Source organism: Pelophylax lessonae (assembly GCF_965119305.1).
Source record: "Pelophylax lessonae genome assembly, chromosome: 11".
Lineage (NCBI taxonomy): Eukaryota > Metazoa > Chordata > Amphibia > Anura > Ranidae > Pelophylax > Pelophylax lessonae.
The window spans coordinates 204,913,337-204,933,484 of record NC_138778.1 but is presented as its reverse complement, the minus strand read 5'-3'; the positions used below and the strand labels follow the sequence as shown (position 1 = coordinate 204,933,484).

Sequence of the window (20,148 nt, the reverse complement as noted above, 5' to 3'; positions counted from 1 at the left end):
CCAAACACTAACCATGAGTGAAAGAAAAGTTTGTGTTATCATTCATATTCTCGGAAAATTGGCCAAGAAATCCAAAATTCTGCCAGGGTATGTAAACTTATGAGCACAACTGTATGTGTGGGGTGGCATTGAGGTTCCTTAGAGAATTAGTGAGCTTCCTTTATCCTGATCTGGTGTATCTGATTATCAAATGCTTGCTGTACCATATTGCTGTTATCATATTATAAGCACTTATTAATTTTATTTAGTGGCTTTCTGTATTTTACTGTAATGTAATGTTCATCCTTCCTGATGACTGAGTGCATCTGACCGCACACATAGACCTGCACTGACAGCATCTGCCCACACACATAGACCTGCACTGAGAGCATCTGACCGCACACATAGACCTGCACTAAGAGCATCTGACTGTACACATAGACCTGCACTGAGAGCATCTGACCGCACACATAGACCTGCACTGACAGCATCTGCCCACACACATAGACCTGCACTGAGAGCATCTGACCGCACGCATAGACCTGCACTGAGAGCATCTGACTGTACACATAGACCTGCACTGAGAGCATCTGACTGTACACATAGACCTGCACTGAGAGCATCTGACTGTACACATAGACCTGCACTGAGAGCATCTGACCGCACGCATAGACCTTCAGAGTGCATCTGATTGCACCCACAATCTTGCACTGAGTGGGAGGAGAAGTAAAGTGCAGCCGCTAAGGGCTGAGATTTGGCTGCCTCTGTATATAGTTAGGATTATATGGCGGAACTCATTTTTCGGAGCTTCTCAAGGCCACCAAGTGGAACCATTCCATGAGCTATTAATACCATCTATGTATTTAAATTAAAGGATCACTCCACCTAAAACTGATTCCTCCATGTTCAGTAGATGCAGGACAGAGGGGGCTACATAGCTGAGTTCCTGGGTCTGTACACCTGCTGTGCCCATTATGAGGGGTTCCTACCATCCCTGTGCTGAGTTCCTGGGTCTGTACACCTGCTGTGCCCATTATGAGGGGTTCCCATCATCCCTCTGCTGAGTTCCCAGGTCTGTACACCTGCTGTGCCCATTATAAGAGGTTCCCACCATCCCTGTTGATAGTGTCCCGGGTATGTACACCTGCCGTGCCCATTATGAATGGTTCCCACTATCTCTGTGCTAAGTTCCCAGGTTTGTACACCTGCTGTGCCGATTATGAGGGGTTCCCACCATCCCTGTGCTGAGTTCCCGGGTCTGTACACCTTTTGTGCCCATTATGAGGGGTTCCCACCATCCCTGTGCTGAATTCCTGGGTCTGTACACCTACTGTGCCCATTATGAAGGATTCCCACCATCCCTGTGCTGAGTTCCTGGATCTGTACAACTGTGGTGTCCATTTATGAGGGGTTCCTACCATCCCTGTGCTGATCAGAGCCAGGAACTGGGACGGGAAGATCTGGTTGCTCGGATCTCTGAGATATAGAGGAAAGCTCTGGGTGACTCGGGCCCAGAAGACTCCACCAGTATCTGAAGTATCAGTTTGGGGTGGACTCTTCCCCCTCTGGTCTTCTTATATAACTCGATGTACCTGATTGGATAAACAAAGCCTGAGCACACTGAGGTTTTTTTCCTTTAGAAAGTACAAGTTCTGGTGGAGACAAAGAATAAATACTTCACCTCTATCCAAGGCCGGAGCCAACATTTGTCTAAAAAGGAGAGGTGACACCACGAGATGTCCCACTCCACCAAAAACGAAATATGTTTGTTATGAGTAGATTCTGTTGGGCTGAACCACATCTTCCTCCAGCCATCTCACAGTCATCCCCTGAAGATCATCTGTCCTATCACAGTGTCCCCCCTATAGAGCATCTGTCCTATCACAGTGTCCCCCTATAGATCATCTGTCCTATCACAGTGTCTCCCTATAGATCATCTATCCTATCACAGTGTCCACCCTATAGAGCATCTGTCCTATCACAGTGTTCCCCTATAGATCATCTGTCCTATCACAGTGTTCCCCTATAGATCATCTGTCCTATCACAGTGTCTCCCTATAGATCATCTATCCTAGCACAGTGTCCCCTGTAGGTCATCTGCACTATCACAGTACCCCCTGCAGGGACTGGAGACACAGACAATGATAAAGACCTGACATCGGTTCAAACCCTTCAGCACTGTATACACAACTAGAAAAAAAAAAAAGATTTTGTCTGGGGTTCCACTTTAAAAAATTCTTTCTATCATAGTGTTCTTCTTGAGTTTTAATTGCCATCAACCGCCTTCTTTGGTTGGCTGAAGGCCTCTTTGGATTGCAGATCTTGTAGGGGTGGTAAAAATTGTTTTGGCTGCCTTTCTATAAAGCCACCCCAATATTGACCAAAGAGGGATGATGAGACTCAGAATATGCTGTGGGATTGTCTTCTATACCCTGCACTCACCGGGTGGAAGATACTCACGCACAACGGTAGCCGGTAGTAGTAGGTATCCTGTGGGTTGCAATGATTGAACAACTAGATGGAATGGAAGCCATGATGGTTGAAGCCTCGCTGTACTTAAGATGATCTAACCCTGGAAGAGAAGGAGAATGCACAGTGTATGGGCAGAAGATTCTAGATAAGTTGTGAAGTACAAGAACTGAATATAAGATCATTCCACAACACTAAGACTAATGAGAAGGTTCCTGGTGTGGTTACTACACACATATTCACCTTTTGGTCCTTGAAAGGAAGGGGACTCCACAGTGCACAGATTGTTCTGGAGCCTAGAAGGTAGAACAGTCCTTGGCTTACTGGGCCTCAATAGAGAAGAAGTTATTTGGGTTGGTTCTTATATCTTCAATATTGATAGACCTTTTTATTTGTTTCAGATACAATAGTGAGGGGTTAGACCTCCATCAGGTTTTTACTACTGTCCATGTCTGTATGGAGGAGACTGTCCCTCCCTTTCTGGACACAGCATTGGAATCCTGACATCCCTCACCATTGTATAGAAAAGGAAATACAAATCTGCAAAAGAAAAAAAAAGAAGATTTTCTGGTCATTGTCTTCCCCAGGGGAAGAGGTCTGTTTAGTAAATAATCTCTCCCCCCCCCCACCCTGTGAGGTCCTGTGTACCCAGAATTCTGCTCTCCTCACAAAAGCTGACTTCAATCTAGTGATCTGTAATCAGTGTAGTGCTGGGGGGCAGGCCCGGTCCATGAACATTGCCCCCACCTGACAAGTGTCCCCACATTTACTGACAGGAAACTCCTTCTCGCAGTCTCTGAGCACATACACCATATTATCAAAAATATTGGGATGCCTGCCTTTACACGCCTTTATGTACAATACTAATACATGTATATTGCTTTTGTAGAAGAATATTTTTGCTCTGATCTTCCCCTGAAGAAGAAATCATCTCAGATTTCGAAACATGTCGGGATATCTATATGAACTACGATTTGTTCGATCTCCTACTATCTGAGACAAACTATATGTTCTAGACCACTAGCATATTTACTTATGTTTGGCATGGTCTATTTTGTTCTTCTCAGCAGAAAAGTCTCTTCAGCGGGGTCACAGACCAAATTTGTGGCCTATAAAGCCTTCTCAGTTGGGTCACAGAGCACATTTACTGACTAATGTCTCCTCAGCGGGGTCACAGAGCACACTTACTGATAGAAAAGTCTCCTCAGCGGGATCATAGAGCAGATTTACTGACTAATGTCTCCTCAGTGGGGTCAAAGAGCACATTTACTGCCAGAAAAGTCTCCTTAGCGGGGTCACAGCACATTTCCTGACAGAAAAGTCTCCTCAGTGGGGTCACAGAGCACATTTCCTCACAGAAAAGTCTCCTCAGCGGGGTCACAGAGCTCATTTACTAATGTCTCCTCAGCGGGGTCACTGACCACATTTATTGACAGAAAAGTCTCCTCAGCGGGGGTTACAGAGCACACTTACTGACAGAAAAGTCTCCTCAGCGGAGCGAGGTCACAGACCAAATTCATGGCCTATAAAGCCTCCTCAGTGGGGTCACAGAGCACATTTACTGACTAATGTCTCCTCAGCGGGGTCACAGAGCACACTTACTGATAGAAAAGTCTCCTCAGCGGGATCATAGAGCAGATTTACTGACTAATGTCTCCTCAGTGGGGTCAAAGAGCACATTTACTGCCAGAAAAGTCTCCTTAGCGGGGTCACAGAGCTCATTTACTAATGTCTCCTCAGCGGGGTCACAGAGCACATTTATGGCAGAAATGTTTCCTCAGTTGGGTCATAAAGCACATTTACTGACAGAAAAGTCTCCTCAGCGGGGTTACAGAGCACATTTACTGACAGAAAAGTCTCCTCAGCGGGGTTACAGAGCACATTTACTGACAGAAAAGTCTCCTCAGTGGGATCACCAAACACATTTACTGACAGAAAATTCTCCTCAGTGGGGTCACAGTCAGAGCATGTTTACTGACAGAAAAGAGTCCTCAGTGGGGTCACAGAGCTCGATTACTGACTAATGTCTCCTCAGCAGGGTCACAGAGCACATTTACTGACAGAAGTCTCCTCAGTGGGGTCACAGAGCACATTTACTGACAGAAAAGTCTCCTCAGTGGGGACACAGAGCATCCCCGGCACTGCCCCCCCCCCCCCCCGGACACATGCAAAATATATACAGAGCTGTGTCTGTAGTATTTTGGGCTCTGACCTGTGCAGTGAAGCAGACAAGGATGACTCTCGGTCTCTCCGCCAAGTGAAACCATTCAACAAGCTATTAATACAATGCATGTATTTAAATTACCCAGTTCCTGCACTATAGACAAATGACGGCTGGGTGGGACATTTGTCTTTCCAGGTGAACATCATATGACGATCTCCTGGGACCAACCTCGCTCTGCGCGATCTTTTACCGGCTGTGTCCAGCGGACCGCTACCGATATGATGTGATTGCTGTGACCAATCACAGCAGATCACATGACCATTGTAAGCAATGGATGCCCTTGATTTATGCCATTCATTGTGTACAATTTTGTTGCTAGCTGTGATTGGTCACAGTTATCACATGGCACCGACTGGGCCAACCACAGCACACCTGTACCATGTGATTAGCTGTGACTAATCACAGCTAATCACAATGCACACTGAATTAATTAATTTCATTGAGTAAAAATGATTGCTTGTAAGGGTCCTTTCACATGGCCCGCATCCGCCGACGGAGCCGTTCTGCTCAGCGGGGGATCGATTTAACCTTTTCAGCTCCAGAAGGTTTTACCCCCTTAGTGACCAGACCATGTTTTTGTGATTCGGCACTGCGTTACTTTAACGGACAATTCCGCGCTCGTGCGACGCTGTACCCAAATACAATAGATGCCTTCCCCCCCACAAATAGAGCTTTCTTTTGGTGGTATTTGATCACCTCTGCGGTGATTTCATTTTTGTAGCCTGTTTTTTTTTTTTTTTTTATAGGAGGAGGAGATTGGTTGTTAAAGCAAAGTTCCGGGCTAAAAAATTTGGTAATGATTAAGCACACAGTCAGTGTGTGAAACGCGTCTACCTTGTCACAATTGTCATATTTGGATGTCCAGTCAATAAATCTGGATTTTGACTCAACCTGGAGTGCTGCCAATTCCTTTTCCTTTAAAAAAAATTCTAAAGGTTAAAAATACCCCCGGGACTGTCAGGGCTAGTGCATTTAAGCAACGATATCCTCTGAACTGTCCCCTGTTTCACTTACCTGTAAGAAGAAACCCTTACTTTGAAAATGTCTTGTCCAGCGCTGCCATCTCAGGTGTGGGCAGCTGAAGCCGGAGCGTGTCCTCTTCGGTGATGTCGGAGTCCCAGAATTCCCTACTCGTCACTCCCGGTGCAGGCACGTCATCCCTGAACAGCTTCTGGGCATGCCCAGAAGCTGTTCAGCAGGGAATGACGCGCCTGCACTGGAAGTGACGAGTGACTCCGGTGCAGGCGTATTGACTCCTGGGATTGATGATGCTCATCTCCCAGGAGTCAATGCAAGGAGGAAGTGACATCATGGGCCGCGGCCGCAGAGGGAGGAAGAGGAAGGAAGGTAAGTATATTTTCATTAAAAACAAGGTAAGTGAAACAAAAAAAAATTTTAATTATCCAATTCCTTTTCAGGTTCATCTAAGCTAGCAGACGTGGAAAAATAGTTTTTTAGGGTGGTACTCCGCTTTAAACACAAAACCACACCAAAAAATGTCATGTACATGTGTTTTTTATGTGCTCCCTTTAAGGTCCTGGGGGCCAAAATCGCATGAAAAAACATCCCTGACCTCTTCCATAAATGCACTGCAGGAAACTTGAATCCATAGAAAATCATGTAAAAACGATTGCCATGCATGCAGGGGCAGACTGGCAACTTTTGGCCCAAGTACAAACCAGAGGCCCATGGTGCAGCAACCCGTCCCCCCCCCACTCTCCCTCTTCCCGGCCTCCTCCCGACCCCCATTCCATGCTGAAGCTCCACTCCAGGTACTCTCTACCCACCAGCAGAATCCGGGTTCCCATTCTGGCCAGCGGAGGCTGATTGGGGGGAGCTGGGAAAGCTCGGACGGGGCTGCCTGGAGAAGGAGAGTCTCCAGTGGTGTATGGAACCGGCCTCTGCTCAGATATAGTTTACACCATCCGTGATGGGGGGGGGGGGAGGCCTGCGCTCTGTCCTTGTCTTCATCCCGCACTCAGTAGGTCAGCAGGGGGGACTTTTTACTTCTCTTCAACAAGAATCCTTTAGGCATGTCTGTGGCAGAAGCGGTGCAGCCTTTTTATGATGCATTAGAGCAGCCCGGGGGGCAATTGCCCCCCTGTCCCCTGGCCCAGTCCTACCCTGTGTGCATTTCTGTTCTTCTGGACATGTGCTAAAAAATGCACAGGTAGCACCCTAGCTTTAGGAATGGTTCAAACCAGTTATTTGATTTGTCCTGATGAGACTTTCCTTCACTTCCTGTGCCAGAAGCACAACAGAAGTGAGAAGAAATCTCTCTAAACTGAGAGAAATTGACTAATAAATGATGATTTGTTTATTTATTTAACCCCATTGACACCAACAATGGGATTTATTTAACCCTACTGACACCAAAGGTGGGATTCATTTAACCTCACTGACACCAAAGGCAGGATTTATTTATCCCACTGACACCAACAACGAGATTTATTCAGCCTCACTGACACCAAAGGTAGGATTCAGTTAATCCCACTGACACCAAGGATGGGATTTAGTTATTTTCAACTTTCACCAACTACGTTGAAAGTGGGAATAACTAATGGGTCCATTCTGCAAGCACCCCGCAATCGCATATGGCATGCTAGATTGGGGTTCAAGGGATTAAATGGGTTTTAAGGAGGCGATACAACACTTCCTCACTGCCTGTCCAGTGCTGTCTGAAGAGAGATTCGAACGCAGATCACTCTTCAGAGACCAAATCAAGTGTGAATAAGCTCTTAACCACTTATGGACCGCCAACTGTTTATTTACGTCTGTACTTAGCAAATAGCAGCCATAACCCTGGTATTTTTTTTTTTGAATGGTGGCGTCCGCTTTAACATAAGGGTTGTCCTGTTGGCGGATTCGCCGCTGGATCACTTTTATGGGCGGCGGAGAGCACCCCCGCCGCTTCCCTGTCATTTTCCCAGCTTACCGGAGTCGTCGGTAGCGGGGAAAACGATCCGGTCCGCTGTCCTCTCAGGCAGCAATTCGAACGAGGGCAAGATGGCCCTCACTCGACTCTATGGCCTTGGAGGACCGGAGCAACGTCTTACGTACGTCGCTTCCTAGCAAAGGCTTTAAAGATCCCATTGTTTTTCATTATAAAAAAAAAATATTTTTTTTTTTAGTGTAGATGTGAGATCTGAGGTCTTTTTGACCCCTGATCTCACATGAAAGAGGTCCTGTCATGCTTATTTCTATTACAAGGGATATTTACATTCATTGTAATAGGAACAAAAGTGATAAGAACATTTTTCTTAAAAGGACAGTTTAAAAAAAAAAGCAAAAATAAATAGGGGAAAATATAAAAAAAAAAAAAAAAAACATTAAAGTGCCCCGTCCCCGTTATCTCACACGCAGAAGCGAACGCATACACAAGTCGCACCCACATGTAAACGGTGTTCAAACCATCACAGCAAGAGCAATAATTTGAGCCCTAGACTTCCCTTGTAACTCTAAGCTGGTAACCTGTAGAAATTTTTAAAGTGTCCCCTATAGGGATTTTTAGGGTACCAATGTTTGACGCAATTCCACGAGCGTGCAAAATTTTGAAGCATGACATGTTGGGTATCTATTTACTCAGCGTAACATTATCTTTCACATTACATAAAAATTAGTGATGCACCGAAATTTCGGCCGAAAATGGGCTTATTCCATTTCGGCCAAAAATAGGTTAAAGATGCCGATACTAAAGATGGCCGCCGCGGCGCAGCGCAGGTTTCAAAAGACCCGCCTCTAAATTGTTCCATTGCCGGCAATGGGGTGCGACTTGTCATGTGATTTTGAACTGTCAAATAGCATAAGTCACACTGGTGTGATCGGGGGCAGAGGTCCACCTGTGTCCCTTGAGTCTTAACCACTTCTGGACCGGAAGGATTTGCCCCCTTAATGACCAGGACATTTTTTGCGATACGGCACTGCGGTATTTTAACTGACAATTGCGCGGTTGTGCGACGCTGTACCCAAATAAAACTGATGCCTTTTCATCCCACAAATAAAGCTTTCTTTTGGTGGTATTTGATCTCCTCTGCGGTTTAAATTTTTTGCGCTATAAACAAAACAAAAAAAAAAAAACGACAATTCAGAAAAAATATATTTTTTACTTTCTGCTATAAAAACACATCCAATAAAAAAAAAAAAAAAATAAAAATCTAATTGTTTCATCATTTTAGGCCAATATGTATTTTGTTTCAAGTTATAGCATCTACAAACTATGGGATAAATTTATGTCATTTTTATTTTTTTATATTTTTTGTTTACTAGTAATGGAGGCGATCAGCGATTTTTAGCAGGACTGCAACATTGCGGCGGACAGATCGGACCCCTAACGGACACTTTTGACATTTTTAGGGTACCAGTGACATTACTACAATAATCAGTGCTAAAAATATGCACTGTTACTGTGCTAATGACACTGGCAGGGAAGGGGTTAACACCAGGGGCGATCCCCTAAAAACACAGTGGACCAACACCAGCAGATGACATGGCTCCCCAAATCATCACTGACTGAAAACTTCACACTGAACCTCTTGCGAGTTGTATTTGGTGCCTCTCCACTTCTCCTCCAGACTCTGGGACCTTGATTTCCAAATAAAATGCAAAATTTGCCATAGTCAGTGATGATTTGGGGAGCCATGTCTTCTGCTGGTGTTGGTCCACTGGGTTTTATCAAGTCCAAAGTCAGCGCAGACCTCTACTAGGAAATTCTAGAGAACCCTCTTCCCTCTGCTGACCAGCTTTATGGAGATGCGGATTTCATTTTCCAGCAGGACTTGTCACCTTGGCACACATTTTTAACCACTTAACCACTTGCCGACCAGCCGCCGCAGTTATACGGCGGAAGGTTCCTGCAAATCGCCATACCTGTACGGCAGTTCGCGGAAGCGCTCCTGTAGGCCCACTCCACAGCGGGGGGGAGCCAAGGTGCACGGCCTGCGGCCATGATTGCCGCTGGGCACCTGCGATCGCTCCCCCGTAAAGAGAGAAAAGCGTTCTGCTGTTGTAAACACAGCAGACCGTTGTTCTCTATGGTATCAACACAGAGATCCCGTATTCCTGCTATTTAGGAACACAGTTCTCTGTGTTGATATCAGAGGCGTAACTAGAACCTTCAGGGCCCCGCTGGATCCCTGGGGCGACCCAGCCCCATGCGTCAACCCCGTAAATCTGGATAGAAGGGGCGGCATACAGAGGAACTGATCCCCTACATTTTCTTCCTGCAGCGGAGGGGAGATTGTTTCCTCTATATGCTGCCCCTCTTATCTAGGTGTACAGGGGTAAGGCATGGGCCCCCTGGAGCATGGGGTAGGAATGAGTCGCAGCGGTTGTGGTAGTGATGGGGGGATGAAATGGGATGAGTGGCAGCAGTAATGGGGGGGGGGGGTGGCAGCGGTAAAGGGATGGCATGAGTGGCAGCAGTTGGGGAGAATGGGATCAGTGGCAGCAGTAGTGGTGGGGTAGATGGAATGGGATGAGTGGTGGTGGTAGGGGATGGGATCAGTGGCAGCGAGCGGTGGTGGTGGGATGGGATCAGTGGCAGCGAGCGGTGGTGGTGGGATGGGATCAGTGGCAGCGAGCGGTGGTGGTGGGATGGGATCAGTGGCAGCGGTGGTGGTGGGATGGGATCAGTGGCAGCGGTGGTGGTGGGATGGGATCAGTGGCAGCGAGCGGTGGTGGGATGGGATCAGTGGCAGCGAGCGGTGGTGGTGGGATGGGATCAGTGGCAGCAGTGGTGGTGGGATGGGATCAGTGGCAGCGGTGGTGGTGGGATGGGATCAGTGGCAGCGAGCGGTGGTGGGATGGGATCAGTGGCAGCGGTGGTGGTGGGATGGGATCAGTGGCAGCGGTGGTGGTGGGATGGGATCAGTGGCAGCAGTGGTGGTGAGGGGGTGGGATCAGTGGCAGCGGTGGTGGTGAGGGGGTGGGATCAGTGGCAGCGGTGGTGGTGAAATGGATCAGTGGCAGCAGTGGTGATGGGATGGGATAAGTGGCAGCGGTGGTGGGAGTGATGAGATCAGTGGCAGCAGCGGTGGTGGGATGGGATCAGTGGCAGCGGTGATGGTGAGGGGGGTGGGATCATTGACATCTGTGGTAGTGGTGAGGGGGGTGGGATCAGTGACAGCGGTGGTGGTGAGAGGGTGGGATTAGTGACAGCGATGGTGGTCAGGGGGTGGGATTAGTGACAGCGGTGGTGGTGAGGGGGTGGGATTAGTGACAGCGGTGGTGGTGAGGGGGTGGGATTAGTGACAGCGGTGGTGGTGAGGGGGTGGGATTAGTGACAGCGGTGATGGTGAGGGGGGTGGGATTAGTGACAGCGGTGGTGGTGAGGGGGGTGGGATTAGTGACAGCGGTGGTGGTGAGGGGGTGGGATTAGTGACAGCGGTGATGGTGAGGGGGTGGGATTAGTGACAGCGGTGGTGGTGAGGGGGGTGGGATTAGTGACAGCGGTGGTGGTGAGGGGGTGGGATTAGTGACAGCGGTGATGGTGAGGGGGGTGGGATTAGTGACAGCGGTGATGGTGAGGGGGTGGGATTAGTGACAGCGGTGGTGGTGAGGGGGTGGGATTAGTGACAGCGGTGATGGTGAGGGGGTGGGATTAGTGACAGCGGTGGTGGTGAGGGGGGTGGGATTAGTGACAGCGGTGGTGGTGAGGGGGGTGGGATTAGTGACAGCGGAGGTGGTCAGGGGGTGGAATTAGTGACAGCGGTGGTGGTAAGGGGGTGGGATTAGTGACAGCGGTGGTGGTAAGGGGGTGGGATTAGTGACAGCGGTGGTGGTAAGGGGGTGGGATTAGTGACAGCGGAGGTGGTGAGGGGGTGGGATTAGTGACAGCGGTGGTGGTAAGGGGGTGGGATTAGTGACAGCGGTGGTGGTGAGGGGGTGGGATTAGTGACAGCGGTGGTGAGGGGGTGGGATTAGTGACAGCCGTGGTGGTGAGGGGGTGGGATTAGTGACAGTGGTGATGGTGAGGGGGTGGGATTAGTGACAGCGGTGGTGGTAAGGGGGTGGGATTAGTGACAGCGGTGGTGGTGAGGGGGTGGGATTAGTGACAGCGGTGATGGTAAGGGGGTGGGATTAGTGACAGCGGTGGTGGTGAGGGGGGTGGGATTAGTGACAGCGGAGGTGGTGAGGGGGTGGGATTAGTGACAGCGGAGGTGGTGAGGGGGTGGGATTAGTGACAGTGGTGATGGTGAGGGGGTGGGATTAGTGACAGCGGTGGTGGTAAGGGGGTGGGATTAGTGACAGCGGTGGTGGTGAGGGGGTGGGATTAGTGACAGCGGTGATGGTAAGGGGGTGGGATTAGTGACAGCGGTGGTGGTGAGGGGGGTGGGATTAGTGACAGCGGAGGTGGTGAGGGGGTGGGATTAGTGACAGCGGAGGTGGTGAGGGGGTGGGATTAGTGACACCGGAGGTGTCATCCTACCCCCACCACCTCTGCCTTTTACTGATCCCCCCCCCAACCACAGATCTCATTCCTATCGGTTGTAGAGGTGATGGGGGGGGGGGAGGAATAGGGATGAGATGTGTGGTGGGAGGTGTGGGGGGATCAGTAAGAGGCAGAGGTGGTGGGGGTTGGGACTAGCAATGTGTCACTTACCTTGTCAGTCATGCGATTCCCCCTCAGCATTCACTACACAAGCCTCCATGCTGTGGGACATTGCGGTGCAGAGCAGACAACTGTGTCAGTCAAGCAGTGGGCGGGGTCGGTAGTGCGGTGGGTGGGGACAGTAGGGCTGATTGGCTGTGGATGGAAAGGAGGAGGAGCAAGTCCCTTATAAATATCACCAGAAGACGGCGGTTTGCTCACATTCGGCTTTAGTCCTGATAGTGACAGGACGCAGCGCGGGCTTCTCTGCACATTCGGCTTTAGCCAGCAGGAGGCTCTGCTGATTGGCTGTACTCGGCACGCGTTCATACCCCACAACCGTCCAGAGATTGCAAGTAAATACCGATCTATTTGGAGAACTAAGTGACAAGAGGCGGAGCGCTGACAGGAGGCGGGGCGGGGCAGAGGAAAAGTTTAATACAAACCGGAGAACTAAATGGGAGGAGGCGGGGCGCAGCGTTGAGAGAAGGCGGGGTGGAGCAAAGGAATTTTTTTCTGTAGATCGTAGAGCTGACAGAGGAGGCGGAGCGCTGAGAGGAGGCGGGGCGGAGCGCTGAGAGGAGGCGGTCCGTATGCCAACAATTCAGGGCTTCTAGCCATTGGGGAAAGCGGCTCTTTCTGATCACAGCGGTGTGTGCAATGGCTATAGATGACTGTACATGCAGGCATACCCCGTCTTACATACACTCTTAAGTAAAGACACAGCTTGATCAGCTTGATATGGCACTTCTCCCAAACCATAAGTCACAGGGTCACTAAACTTAGGGAGCACTAAGAGGGGACCCAGGACTACAACATGTCCTATTTTGTGGCCGTCCAGCTTGCCTAGGTAATCTACCATGTCATAGTCCTGGGTCCCAAGTTTGGTGTCTTTGTCACTTATGGTTTGAGAGCAGTGCCATGTCAAGCTGACCAAGATTTCCCATAAAGTTAGTGTGTTTACATACATAGAGAAATGAAAAAAAGGTATTCCTTCACTTTAAGTGCATTTTCGTTTTACATCCATGCTCTGGTCCCATTGTGTACTTAAAAGTGGGGCATGCCCCGTGGGTTAGCGTGGGTTGTCAGCGCCCGGGGCAAGGTTAGTAATTTGCGCCCCCTACACAAATCTAGACCACTACACAGACCTACCTTATTCCTACACTGACCTACCTGATTACTATACTGACCACTACACAGACACCTACACTGACCTATCTTATTCCTACACTCACCTACCGTATTCCTGCACTAACCAACCTGATCACTACACTGACCTACCTAATTTCTACACTGACCACTACACAGACCTACCTGTTTCCTGCACTAACCTACCTGATCACTATACTGACACCTACAGAGACCTATCTGACCACTACAGAGACCTACCTGATTCCTACACTAACCTGCCTGAGTACTATACTGACACCTACCTCACCACTACACAGACCTACCTGACCACTACACTGACCTACCTTATTACTACACTGACCCCTACACTGACATTCCTGATTCCTACACTGACCTACCTGACACCTTCACCGACCCTTCATTGACACCTACACTGACCCCTCTACCGTGAAACCAACACTTGCCCCCCTTCACTGACCCTTTATTCCTGTCCCCCTTCACTGAACCCCATTCACTGGCACCTTCACTGACCCCTTCACTGACCCCCTACCGTGACACATACATTGGCCCCTACACCGACACCTTCACTGACCCCTACACTGACCCCCCCCCCTACACATTGACTCCTTCATTGACCCCTTCACTGACACCTACACTGACCCCCCCCCACATTGACATCTTCACTGAGCCCTTACACTGACCCCCCTACACTGACCACTTCACTGACAACTACACTGACTCCCCCCCCCCCACATTGACACCTACACTGACCCCCCTACACTGACTCCCCTTCATTGACACCTATACTGACCCTTTCACTGACACCTACACTACACTGACCCCCCTACCTTGACCCCTTTACTGACCCCCCTACATTGACACCTACACTGACCCTCCTACACTGACCCCCTCACATTGACACCTACACTGAACCCCCTACACTGACCCCTTCACTGACTCCCCCCTACATTGACACCTACACTGATCCCCTCCACTGACCCCCCCCCCACACATTGACACCTACACTGACCCCCCTTCACTGATCCCTTCACTGACACCTACACTGACCCCCTTACACTGACACCTACACTGACCCCCCTACCGTGACACATACACTGGCCCCTACACCGACACCTTCACTGACCCCTAGACTGACCCCCCTAAACTTACCCCCCTACACTAACACCTACACTGACCCCCCTGCACATTGACTCCTACATTGACCCCCCTACATTGACCCCTTCACTGACACCTACACTCACCCCCCCTCACATTGACACCTACACTGACCCCCTTCACTGAACCCTTACACTGACCCCCCTACATTGACACCTACACTGACCCCTTCACTGACAACTACACTGACTCCCCTTCATTGACATCTACACTGACCCTTTCACTGACACCTACACTGACCCCCCCTACATTGACCCCTTCACTGACACCTACACTGACCCCCCTACACTGACACCTACACTGACCCCCCTACACTGACACCTATGATTACCCCCCTTCACTGACACCTACGCTAACCCCCCCCCTACACTGACACCTACACTGACACCAACACTGACCCCCCCCCCCCACACTGACCGCCCTACACTGACTCCCCTTACATCATCCTCTGTCCTACTGTGGAGGAGTCTCATTTACCTATTTGTGAGGAGCCTTTGATTTAAAAATGGCGCTGCCCAGCGCCAACACGTCATTGTGCATGCGCCGCCGCTCGGGAAAGCTCGTATATGTTCGGCTATTCCCGGCAGGCGGCACATGCGCGGTGACACATTGGCGCCATTTTTAAATCTAAGGTGCCACAGGAGCACGTCGGGCCGGCTGGGGTACAGCGCCCCCCCCCCAGATTTTGTGCCCAGTGCGGCTGCCCTCCCCCCCCAGCAACCCCCACGCTACCCCACTGGGTATACCTATATACAGTAATACCAATGGAGGGCTGTTCTCCTGATCAAATATATATTAATTCGTTCATTGACGGACGCGGTTCTCTCTGATCCATATCAGTAGGGTAATACTGCCCTCTACAGGAGTAGGACACTAGGCAGAAAAAAGTTCTGGCTACGCCTATGGGCAATCCCGGAGGGATTTACTTATCTTGTTGTTGAAGAAAAATATACTCACCTTTCTTCCACTTCCTCCCTCTGCGGCCGAGACCCACGCCGTCACTTCCTCTTTGCATTGATTCCTGGGAGCTGAACGTCATCGCTCCCAGGAATCAATGCGCCTGCACCGGGCCCCACTTGTCACTTCCGGTGCGGGCGCCTCATTCACTGCTAAACAGCTTCTCGGCATGCCCAGAAGCTGTGGAGGGATGACAAATGCGCATTCTGGGAGAAGAGGACACGGAAGAGGATGCAGAAGAGGATGCGCTGGCTTCAGCTGCCCACATCCGAGAAGGCAGCGCTGGAGAAGAAATTTTCAAGGTAAGTATTTCTTCTAAAAGGAAAGTGCGAGCTGGGACAGATCAGAGGCTATCCATTGTGGAATGTACTAGCCCTGACTGTCCCAGGGGTATTTTTATTGAAAATACATTTTCGTATTTAAGCTGGAACTCCGCTTTAAGAGAAAAGGATTTTACGGTAAGTCAAAAATCCAGTTTTCTCATTTCACCCTTCCAGGACGGCCTACATATGAGAGATTGTGGCTCCACCCTACAGGAAACACAACTAATTTGCAGCTGTTAAAAAGGTCCCACCCATACCTTGAGCTTCAGTTCAGTTGTGTTTCCAACCTACTTTGGAACGTTTGTTTTTTTCTTGACCTGAAGGCAAATGACTGTCTGATAGGCAGGTACGGACGGCCTCTGGGTGGTTCCTCCCTATCTGTGTCCTTTAACAAGGAGCTTACAGGTCGCCAAACATGCTAGGTAGTCGGTTACCTTAATGAGAAGGTCCCTCCATACCTGAAGTCCTGCTGTCTCTGCAGGAAGAGTCTCCTCCATTGCTCCCCTGTAGCTGGAAGCGGTAAGGATTCGTATTTCCCACCAAGCGAGTGTGCCTCAAGCCTAAGCTTTGAAGACCGGAAGTTCCGGTCAAGAGGAGGAGCGAGCGGAACCCGGAAGGAAGCTCAAGATGGAGGAGACGCCGGACCCACAAGTAATCATGGCAGACTCTCCGGCTACTAAGGGGCTGAAACACCCCAAAGAGACAAGAACAACCGCACATCCCATAGAGGAAAAAGCGGTGGTGCAGGTGGCTGCAGGGAATTCAGAGAGACCGGGTAAGTGATTATACCGGTGATGGGGCCGACTGCTGTCTATAGTTTTAGGACAGGCATGCCTTTTTTTCCCTGATTAGCAGCCGCAGTGTTAAACAAATGATGTCTGTTGTACACTCATGTTTTTCTTTCTATTTTGTGCACAGGTCTTCGCTCAACCCAAGAGGCCCTTGTCACACCCCCATCTAATTCAAGCACTAGCATGTCTAAGAAGTGCGGTAATTGTGGGGATAGGCTGTCTAGATCTTACACAAAGCCATTTTGCCATACATGTATTAATAAGCTGGCAGGGCAGGAAGCATCTATTTTAATGAAGGATTTTCTTAAATCAGTACAGGATGAGATGTTAGCTACTATTCGGTCATTCAGGACTACAGCAGCTACCCCTCAGACCCCTGCACAGGCCAGAGGAAATCTCCAGGGATAGTCTATCCTCCCAGGATAGTGTTTGGTCTAGAACCGGACCCTCATCTCTCCTGTCGGGGTCCCAACCCATTCCCTCGGCACAAGCAAGGGTTGAGGAGGATCCAGGGGAAGGTACCAGTCAGATCAGATCCCCTTCCAGTTCAGACGAAGGGTCAGACAACGATAGTGAGAAGGAAAGGGATAGTTCCAAAAGGAACAAGAGTCTCTTTCCCTTAGATTATATGGAGGGTCTCCCTAAAGTTGTGCATGGCACGGAAGGGATCCCAACACCAGCCAATGAGTCTTCCATTCAGGATAAAATGTACAAAGGCTTGGGAAGAGCCCAGTACAAAGTAATTCCCATTCACCAGTCTTTGAAAACATGATTCACCAGGAATGGAAATTTCCTATGAATGCTCTGTCCAGGCCTAAGACCTGGAAAAGAAGGTATCCTTTTTAGGAATAAGAGTTGGAGGAGTTTACAAAAAACCCTAAACTAGATGCACCCTTGGCCCAGCTATCAAAAAGGTCAGATTTGTGCTTTGAAAACGCGGGTCACATTAAAGATGTCATGGATCGCAAAATCAAATCCTTATTAAAGAAGGCTTGGTTTTCTAACTCCTATAATATGAATAAGGTTCTAGCAGATACCTGTATGGCCAGAAATACAGATTTCTGGATCGAGGAACTGTCAAAACATATCTCAACAATTGAAGGATCACAAGACATACTAGATTCCCTATCGGTGATTGGGAAAGCGGTGTCTTACTTAGCAGACTCAGCGGTGGAGTCGGTAATAGCCTCTGCAAAAACAGCAGCTCTTGTGAATTCTGCTAGGAGGGCAGTTTGGGTCAAAGCATGGGAAGGAGATTATCTTCCAAGCTAAGACTTTGTGCTATGCCCTTTGAGGGGTCTTTTTTGTTTGGCTCGGGTCTGGATGATGTTGTATCCAGATCCTCAGAGAAGGGGAAAAAATTCCCCACTAAGAGGAAGGACAAGTTGGGGAGGTATTCCTTTTCGGAACTTCTAAGACAGAAACCAACAAAGACCCTTCAGGGGACAACCCAAGAGAGGGGGTCTGGCAAGGGGGAAGCAAAGAGCTAACTTGCTGTTCCTCAAACCTGGACCCAACGCCAAGGAGACCAAGTGACGCCAGCGTCAGGGTACGGGACAGGTTAGCCCATTTCGTTCCCCAATGGGAAAACATCTCAACCAGCCCCTACATTCTCCAAATTATTCGGGAAGGATACCGATTGGCCGGGGACAGAAATAACGATGACATATCCCTCAAAAGAGAGACAAAAAAAAGGAAGCACTGCTAGAAGGTATTCAAGAGTTAGCGGAACAGAGGGTAATTACACCTTTACCGTTAAGTCAGGTATTCCAGGGCTTTTACTCCCACATATTTGTGGTGCCAAAACCCTCAGGGAAATTTCGTCTAGTGATAAACCTCAAAAAGTTAAACAAGTTTCTAATTTACAAGAACTTCTCTATGGAGAACATTTATGCAGTCAGAAAAATATCTGTTAAAAAACATATTTATGACTACACTTGATCTAAGGGATGCCTACCTTCATGTCCCAATCTATCCAGAACATCAGGCATTCCTCAGATTTGCAGTAGTGACAGAAGGAGGGACTGCACGTTGGCAGTTCAGAGCTCTTCCTTTCGGATTGGCGGCCAGTCCAAGGATCTTTACGAAGATCTTGGCAGAAGCAGTAGGCCATCTTCATCTTCAGGGCCTAAATTTGATCCCATATCTGGACGACATGTTGATCTTTGCAAGATCAGCGAAGCAGGCTTATAAATGTGGAAAAATCTTCAATAGAGCCAGCCCAGGTCCAAGTCTATCTGGGGTACCAGATAGATTCCAGGGTGAATAAACTTTTTCTCCCAGAAGAAAAGGTGGTATCGGCGGTGAAAAATGTCTGTTCTCGCCCTCTGTGTTCCAGGAGACAGATTATGAGGATTTTGGGTCTGATGACAGCTTGTATCCCAGCAGTAGAGTGGGCCCAACTTCACTCATGAGACCTCCAATTTTTCCACCTGTTCAGGAATCCCTAGACGAGAAGATTACGCTGTCCCCCCAAATAATATCGTCCCTAAGGTGGTGGACAGTCCCTCAAAACTTAAGGAAAGGCAGATTCTGGGGTCAAGAGCAACCCTTAAGGATCACCACGGACGCAAGCTCCAAGGGGTGGGGAGCTCACCTAGAGGGAGCGCATGCCCAAGGCACCTGGGATATACAGATAAGTCAGGCCTCATCCAATTACAGGGAGCTGAAGGCAGTGGAAGAAGCCATAAAAGCGTTCGAAAGGGACATCTCAGGAAAAGAACTCCAGATTCATTCAGACAATGCTACAACAGTAGCTTACCTGAATCATCAAGGAGGGACCAGATCAGACACCCTGTTAAGGTTAGCCCTGGAGACTCTGGGCTGGGCAGAAAAGAGAGTGATCTCCCTATCAGCGGTGCACATAAAAGGGAAGGACAACTGGGAAGCGGACTTCCTCAGTCGCCATTCCATCAAGCAGACAGAGTGGGAACTGAATCCCAGAATATTTCAGCTTCTAGTTCAAAAGTTTGGTCAGCCGGAGGTGGATATGTTTGCCACTTGGCAAAACAAAAAAGTAAGCCAGTTCTTCTCCCTGACACAACAAAAGGACATGTTGAGCTTGGATGCTCTGGCACAGCCGTGGCACTTCAAACTAGCGTATGCGTTTCCTCCTCAAAATCTGATTCCAAGAGTTCTACAAAAAATCAGTGGATGTCCGGAACTACGTCTCATCTTGATTGCTCTTTGGTGGCCAAAGAGGACGTGGTTCGTGACTCTAATATCCCTGTCAGTTACAGCCCCTTGGAAACTACCAGAGATTCTGGACCTGTTACTACAGGGACCATTTATTCACCCCAGACCACATTTTTTTTCAATTAACAGCCTGGGTAGTGAACGCCAAATGCTAAAAGAAAAAGGGTGTTCAGACAGGGTCATTGATACCCTCCTCCTAAGTAGGAAGCCGGTGACAAGGAAGATTTTATTCCAAAATTTGGAAAAAATTCTGTACTTGGCAGAGTCAGAAGAAGAATTCCTCTGCCTCGATCCCCGTGATCCTGGAATTTTTTC

At 49.0% G+C, this 20,148-nt stretch overlaps 1 long non-coding RNA gene across 2 annotated transcripts in view; it reads right to left on the bottom strand.

The window, feature by feature from the left end:
- Window positions 1–2,468: 2,468 nt before the first annotated feature.
- Window positions 2,469–20,148, bottom strand: part of LOC309566389 — a 249,249-nt gene continuing 231,569 nt past the window's right edge. For both annotated transcript variants that reach the window (XR_014225870.1, XR_014225871.1), the window contains exon 3: window positions 2,469–2,551. This is a non-coding gene — a long non-coding RNA (uncharacterized lncRNA). The remainder of the gene's footprint in view (window positions 2,552–20,148) is intronic.